We start from the raw sequence: 8750 nt of genomic DNA on the forward strand, positions 1-8750 counted from the left end.
GAATTGAATTTGACATAAGATTTTATTATTGAAGAAAAGGAGAGAATGTAGGATCGCAGTATGCCAACCAAATCTAGGAAGCCTCGAAGAATTGTAATAATTAATGACAGATAACACTAGTTTACAGCATTTTTGAACTCGGTAAGCTGATGATCATTTTTGGTGTAGAATCATGCCCTGAGTTCGAAAACACGAAAGAAAAAAATTACAGTAGAGCGGAAATTTTTTCGACTTTCCATACAAGGTTGATGATTTGAAATCGATTTTTGTTCTATTTTTAAGCAAAGTCACTCGCTTCAAACATCTCATTCTCCGTAATCAATGCTCCGATTGAGCTGAAATTTTTACTGTAACTCGCCTACATATGATATGTCAAATAAACGTTGAGAAAGAATTTTTAGGTTGTTTTTTCTTATTGAAAAAAATACATTTCTTCAAAAATTTTTGGGAATTTTTCTAAAATTTAAGAAGATCGTCCATAAAACTCGTCAATATCTTGAATTTCATCAATCTGACGCAAAACCTGTATTCAGATAATCGAATGGTATTGTATTCAGCTTTTAATTTATGGAAAAAGATTTAAAATTGGTAGAACAAAACGCAATATATTTGAATTTTAGTAAATTACATATTTTGAAAAGTTGCAATACTCGATATTGAGCTAAAACTCAAAAACTGTTCTACTTAAAAATTTTTGAAAGTCGGTTTCGAAATCAGCACTAAATTGTGCTTCAAAAATTTTGGTCGTTGACAGAAGTTCACGACTTTCGTTTTATTTTGTAAACTTGTGTAATAAAATGCTCATTCTGGTTCAAACTATCAAACAATCAAGACTGGTTTTCATTCCTACAGTCCCGAGACCATGGAAACGTGAAAAAACTCATATATTTGCATATTTTATGCACAAAATCACAATTCAGCCCATTCAAAGTTTTTTTCCTGAAAAGTAGAATTCAATGGCTTTCAAACAAAAAAAGTTTCAAATCGGTTGACTGATTCAAAAATTATGATTTTTTTTTTGAAAATTTTCAGTTTTAAAAACCTTGATTTTTGGGACCACCCTATCTGAAAATTGATCACCCCAATGACGAAATAAAAAAATATGGATCTAACTATTTTCGATGAACTACAAACCCACCAAGTTTCACGGTAATCGGAATTGCACTTTATCGTTTTTCTATGTAATTGTTGTACTTCTAAAAATAACTCAAGGAATTCCTTCAGAAGTTCCTCTAGGAATCCCTCAAGAAATTCCATTGAGAATTTCTCCTGAATTTCTTCCTAGACTTTTCCGTGAATTCCTTCAGAAATTCCTGTTGGATCTTTGCAGAAATTCCTCTTGAAAGCTTGTAGAAATTCCTCCGGAAATCTCTCCATAGATTTCTTTGGGAATTTCACCAGAAATTTCTCAGGGAATTCTTCCAGAAATCGTCCGGAAATACTTAAAAAAAAAATACTTCAGGAAGTCCTCAGTGAATTCCTCAAGAAAATTCTCTGGGAATCCATTCAGATATTCTTCAGTTAATACCTCCAGGAAGTCTCTGGGAATTTCTCTAGAAATTCTTCTTGGAATTCACTCAGAAATTCCTCCACAAAATCGCGAATTCCTCAATAAATTCATCGGATCTTTTCAAAGAAACCCCTTCAGAAATTCCTCCGGAGATTTGTCCACTAATTCCACCGGACGTTTCTCCAAAGGGCCCATATAGCCGAGGCGGTAAACGCACGGGTATTCAGCATGACCATGCTGAGGGTGACGGGTTCGATTCCCGGTCGGTCCAGGATCTTTTCGTAAAGGAAATTTCCTTGACTTCCTTGGGCATAGAGTATCTTCGTGCCTGCCACACGATATACACATGCAAAATGGTCATTGGCAGAGGAAGCTCTCAGTTAAAAACTGTGGAAGTGCTCATAGAACACTAAGCTGAGAAGCAGGCTTTGTCCCAGTGAGAACGTTACGCCAAGAAGAGAGAGAGAGAGTTTCTCCAAAAATTCTTCCGAGAATTCATTGAAATATTCCACAGGAAACTCCTGAAAAAGTGCACAGAGAAATTCCAAGGAATTCCCTCAGGGAATCCTAAAGAGTTAGGTATGACTCAAAACTTTTTCACACAGAAACTTCATGAAATTACCTCAGGTATCCCTCTAGACATTTTTTTTTTCAGGATTTTTTTTTTCAGATAATCTTCGAGAAATTTCCCAAGGAATAACGTATGAAGTTTCGCCAGGGATCCTCAAGAAATTTCCTCGGGGATTTGTAACCGTTGGTTTCAATTTGCAGCTTGTTGGCTCCTCCACAAACATCCACACCTTCTTCCTCGACCTGCCAGTAAGCCCCCAGTCCTTTTCCTTTTCCTAATAATATACGGACAACCTTATTGGCACCTCCTAGTTGTCTGATAGAATTGGTTAACCAAATCCGTTTATTTAATCAGCACCCGTTTCATTCGCTCACTCCCGTACTCTACCAACCGTGGTAAGCTGGGACGCCAACCCGTTATGTGATGAACGGAGTTGACCTAAATCACCGCCCTGCGCGGAAGTGTTGGCAACTGTTACGAAGAGGCTAGCTGTCAAATTTCGGCTCCATATAGAAATTTAACCAAAGAGGATAATAAAAACCAATCGGAAAGGAGGAATTGCTTCTCATTCTTGTTTGACTACTGAACACAGTAGTAGTGCGCGCCGTTTCAAGAAAATTAAAGCAAAGTTGAAGTGCCTGTAATGTTGGAAAGTGTATAATGTGATTTTGTGCCTCCTTTTAGATTATCTAGTGGATTAGGTTGATTATTAGCCACAATTATATTGCGGACATTGGGTGAAAATTGAAGAAGAGAAAATGAAAAGGTAATTGTATTGTTCTTTTGTAACCATATTTCTATTGTTAATGGTAAGACAAAGAGAGACGACATATACTAACGCCACTGTAATAGGTCCGTGTGCTATTCGGGCCTTTTCTTTTACGGCCTCTAGCACTCTTGTCTGGAGCATATCTCCTCGCCCCAGAAAGCTAACGAGCCACTTACGACCCTTGGCTGTTATCCCGACGTCATTGGGGAAACGACCACAATCTGCATGACCAGCCGTTGACCTTTAAGTCACCATAAAGACGCTCCGAGGGGTCTACCAAGAACCGATAACCACGTTTCACCCAAGCCATCCGTGTCGGTTAGAACCCGACCACCCCGCCTGAGGTTCCGGTGAGCAACCGGCCCATTTTTCCAAGCCACCAGTGTCGATCAAGGACCGATAACCACGTTTCATCCAAGCCATCTGTGTCGGTTAAAACCCGACCACCACGCCGAAGCATCCGGTGTGCAACCGGCTCTTTCTCCTAAGCCCCGGTGTCAATCAAGGACCGATAATCTCGGAGTAAAATCCCGGGAACAAGCTCCCTCTTCGTCGAAGCCAACTGTATTGGTCAAGCTCCGATCACGCGCGGAAGGTTCGGTGAGCAACCGTCCATCCGGCTAAGCCCAGTGTGTCGGTCAGGGATCGATAAACACGTCGGAAAAGCCGAGCTCCTGCTTCGTCAACACCACCTGTGTCGGCCCGAGACCGATAAGTCCGACTCAGGATCGGGGTGCAATGAAGGCTATCCCCCCCCCCCGCTACCGCAACGGAATTCCACCCTGCATGTCATCAGTCATCGCTGCCGCCTCCATCGCCCACCGGCCAGACAACGGACCTACCCTGCCCTAGACTACTGCCCGAAATCAGTGTTAAAGCGCAAGTATACAGTGTGTTCGTCTCTCTGTAGATTAAGGCCTAATGCAGGGCAAATAAATATGTAAGAATGTGAACTACTATAGGGTGTTAGGTCATTTCAAGGACGCACTCCCTCCTGTTATACACTTCGTTCAGTTTTTCGTACTCGTGCCCAAAAGGGGTACCCAAGCCTTGGTGTTCGTAGTCAACATTTAAGACGACGTCTACCTCCTTTGGTTTAATCCACTTTGGTTAAAATTGAATTCTAGTATCAGCCATTGTAAATGTACCTCGAAGGTGAGTGACAGGTGTTGCAGTAAGTGGAGCGGTGCTAATTATAATTAACGACCCTGTGTATATCCAACTTTCCTACACAAGTTCCCTCTGAGCAGCCAGAGGCTACAGATTCTTTAAGGAATTTCCGCACGGATTACTTGAAAAATTCTCTGGGAATTAACTTAGGAAACCCTCAAAACATTCCCTCTGGGATGGCTGCTGGAGGAACCCTCGAAGGATTTCCTGGAGAAATTCTCAAAGGAATGCGTCGAAGATCCCCATAGGAATCCCTGGAAGAATCTCTGAAGGAAACCCTTGAGGAATCCCTGGAGAAACCCCCAAAGGAATTCATAGAAAAGTCCCAGAAGAAATTGCTGGAGGAATCCGTGAAGGATTTCTGGAGGAATCCCCGGGAATCCCTTGAGGAATCCCTATAGAAATTCCCGAAGGAATTCCTGGAGGAATCCCCGGAAGGAATTCCTGGAGGAATCCCCGGAAGGAATTCCTGGAGGAATCCCCGGAAGGAATTCCTGGAAAAATCCCCGGAAGGAATTCCTGGAGGAATCCCCGGAAGGAATTCCTGGAGGAATCCCCGGAAGGAATTCCTGGAGGAATCCCCGGAAGGAATTCCTGGAGGAATCCCCGGAAGGAATTCCTGGAGGAATCCCCGGAAGGAATTCCTGGAGGAATCCCCGGAAGGAATTCCTGGAGAAATCCCCGGAAGGAATTCCTGGAAAAATCCCCGGAAGGAATTCCTGGAGGAATCCTCGGAAGGAATTCCTGGAGGAATCCCCGGAAGGAATTCCTGGAGGAATCCCCGGAAGGAATTCCTGGAGGAATCCCCGGAAGGAATTCCTGGAGGAATCCCCGGAAGGAATTCCTGGAGGAATCCCCGGAAGGAATTCCTGGAGGAATCCCCGGAAGGAATTCCTGGAGGAATCCCCGGAAGGAATTCCTGGAGGAATCCCCGGAAGGAATTCCTGGAGGAATCCCCGGAAGGAATTCCTGGAGGAATCCCCGGAAGGAATTCCTGGAGGAATCCCCGGAAGGAATTCCTGGAGGAATCCCCGGAAGGCATTCCTGGAGGAATCCCCGGAAGGCATTCCTGGAGGAATCCCCGGAAGGAATTCCTGGATGAATCCCCGGAAGGAATTCCTGGAGGAATCCCCGGAAGGAATTCCTGGAGAAATCCCTGGAAGGAATTCCTGGAGGAATCCCAAGAAAGAATTCCTGGAGGAATACCCGGAAGGAATTCCTGGAGGAATCGCCGAAGGAATTCCTGAAGGAATCGCTGAAGGAATTCCTGAAGGAATCGCCGAAGGAATTCTTGAAGGAATCCCCGAAGGAATTCCTGAAGGAATCCCCGAAGGAATTCCTGAAGGAATCCCCGAAGGAATTCCTGAAGGAATCCCCGAAGGAATTCCTGAAGGAATCCCCGAAGGAATTCCTGAAGGAATCCCCGAAGGAATTCCTGAAGGAATCCCCGAAGGAATTCCTGGAGAAATCCCCCGAAGGAATTCCTGGAGGAATCACCGAAGGAATTCCTGAAGGAATCGCCGAAGGAATTCCTGAAGGAATCGCCGAAGGAATTCCTGAAGGAATCCCCGAAGGAATTCCTGGAGAAATCCCCGGAAGGAATTCCTGGAGGAATCCCCGGAAGGAATTCCTGGAGGAATCGCCGAAGGAATTCCTGAAGGAATCCCCGAAGGAATCCCCGAAGGAATCCCCGAAGGAATTCCTGGAGAAATCCCCCGAAGGAATTCCTGGAGGAATCGCCGAAGGAATTCCTGAAGGAATCGCCGAAGGAATTCCTGAAGGAATCGCCGAAGGAATTCCTGAAGGAATCCCCGAAGGAATTCCTGGAGAAATCCCCGGAAGGAATTCCTGGAGGAATCCCCGGAAGGAATTCCTGGAGGAATCCCCGAAGGAATTCCTGGAGGAATCTCCGAAGAAATTCCAGGAGTAATCATAACAGCAAATACCGTTTGGTGCTTAAGAAAATCGAGGATAAGGTAATTAGTTTCTAATACGTTGTAGAGCTTACCGCCATTGATGCATTGCTTTTCACATATCTGAGAACCCCTCCCTCCTAAAATGTGACGTATTGTTTTATGGATGTCCCCTTATGCAAGTTAGCTCCACTGTTATCTGCAGTGCAAATACCTTCTACCTCAGCGATCTGATGTAGGGTAACCTTGGGTAATACACTACTCGGGTCAAAGGTCCCTCACCTAGCTGTAAAATTGTGATGAACACATGTAAAATATGTGATAAATATGTAAAATTGACAGAGCAAGCTATTATTACCTGGTGAAGTATTTATAAAACAATAAGCTGAGAAACAGGCTTTGTCTCATGTGATACGTTACGCCAAGAAAAAGAAGAATGTCGAAGGGAAAACGTAGATTACACAGCGCAACATTTTTTTGTCTCAAGAGCAAACTTATGTGTCTCCGAAGGATTTTGGGCCGCTGAATTCGGATCCGGGCTCAGATTTGCTCCAACACGTCACAATTCTGAGCCTGTACCTCAATTTATAGGGCAAAATATGCGATTTTGGGCTTTTTTGACTGCAAGCCACTAAGCATGGAAATATTTTTTTAAGCAATCAACAGGTTAATTGGTCAATTAACATCTAAATTAACGACTTATGCAAAATATTTCGTTTTACCTAATCAAATTTGACAGATTTAAGCATTTTATGTTAGTATGAAAACTTGCATGCAACTTTTGGAGGGCGACTTGTATGGGAATTATCGTACCTAACATAAATCGCTTAAAACTATCAAATTCGATTTGGTAAAACGAAATATTTTGCATGAGTCGTTAATTTAGATGTTAATTGACCAATTAACCTTTTGATTGCTTAAAAAAAATATTTCCATGCTTAATAGCTTGCAATCAAAAAAGCCCAAAATCGCATATTTTGCCCTATAAATTGAGGTATAGCTCAAAATTGTGACGTGTTGGAACAAATCTGAGCCCGGATTCGGATTCAGCGGCCCAAAATCTGTCAGAGACACATAAGTTTGCTCTTGAGACAGACCAAAAGCTAATTTTTGTTACGCTGTGTTATCCATAGCTCGAAACGCATGATGGAACTCAGGCAATTGAGCGCTGATTATATGGCATCAACCCATAAACTACCATGCGGCTCCTTAACTTTTCACAGCTACAGTGAACAGTTATATGGAGTCCCCTGGTATTTCATTATAAGCCAAAGCGAAAAAAATGTGTGATGAGAGAGAGGAGTTGAAAGTGAGAAATTTTTATCTGATGTGCTTTACTTACATGTTTCCTTTGGCGGTGCGTTATGCCGCGTCTTCCCCCGATGCTTATAAGGGTCAAACAAATATATTGATGCGGACAAACCCATTACTTTGCTCTATCCCCTTTCTCGGGTTTACACATTTTCACTTCGTACTGATTCCTAGAGTTAAAAAAATCGCAACAAACCCAGTCTGGTGAGTAACCGCGTGGCTGGCTGGGGGCCGGCTGGACTGATAGTCAGCGTCGCGGTGCGGCGGCGTATAGAAAATCGATTTCAAATTATAATTTCCATTGGCGGGTGCCCATTTTTTATACTCCGTTAGGCCCCTTTTTCCATTCACTTCGACTCGACTGGCAGCTCCTGTGTGTCTGTCTCGCTGTGTGCCACAGATGGTACTCGAGAGCTCCATTTTCCGCTGCAGACCGTGGTGAATATTTGTCGCTCGCTCTTGATCGTATTTCAATGGATTCAATTTAAATTTGCATTTCCATTCATGGGCTGTTATTTCCGCCACGGAATGTAGTTTCGATGGCTACCATTTCGGTGAAAAGCTGCCGGTTGCAGGCAAGATCATAAAATGAAACCCGATACACGATATGAGGGCTGTTGGAGGTGACATACGAATGCCTCATGTTGACGATCTTTTACTGTATTGACAGGCGACACGTGAGAGATGGGAAACATATCATAAAATAGTATGATGGTCGTTACGTATGGTATAATGTGAATAGAGCTCATTTTAGTACAACTACTGTGCTATAAAAATGAAAAATGGAGGAAATTTCATGAAGATAACAGATATGTGAGTAGTTTAGTTTTTGTAGATAAATTTTAACGGCTGTCTCAATTACCTATTGTTCTATAGCTACGACAGCGTTTCCCAAATTTGGCTGTCGCGATGCCCTAGTCTTATATCACTTCGTTTTATCGTAAAACAATCAAAGCACGCCTGCGGATGAATGGGACGTCGCGAAACGAAGTTGGGAATGCGCTACACATAATTGTGTTTTTCTTCTTTTCATTATGGCTTCGAAAAATTTCACCATCCATAAATATAGGGTATCCTCCTCCTCTTCTTGGCGTAACGTCCTCACTGGGACAAAGCCTGCTTCTCAGCTTAGTGTTCTATGAGCACTTCCACAGTTTTTAACTGAGAGCTTCCTCTGCCAATGACCATTTTGCATGTGTATATCGTGTGGCAGGCACGAAGATACTCTATGCCCAAGGAAGTCAAGGAAATTTCCTTTACGAAAAGATCCTGGACCGACCGGGAATCGAACCCGTCACCCTCAGCATGGTCATGCTGAATACCCGTGCGTTTACCGCCTCGGCTATATGGGCCCGGTAGCCTTAATCAGCAGGTCCCATGTTCATGCTACTCAAAACAAACGATTGAAGCGCTTTTTGTTTCGTTTCTTATTTTTGTATTTTAGGTTAAAAGTGAGAAAGAATGTAAACAAATAATAACGGAATCAATCGATGCCGTGATTGCTTT

Source organism: Aedes albopictus, chromosome 2, assembly GCF_035046485.1.
Source record: "Aedes albopictus strain Foshan chromosome 2, AalbF5, whole genome shotgun sequence".
NCBI lineage: Eukaryota > Metazoa > Arthropoda > Insecta > Diptera > Culicidae > Aedes > Aedes albopictus.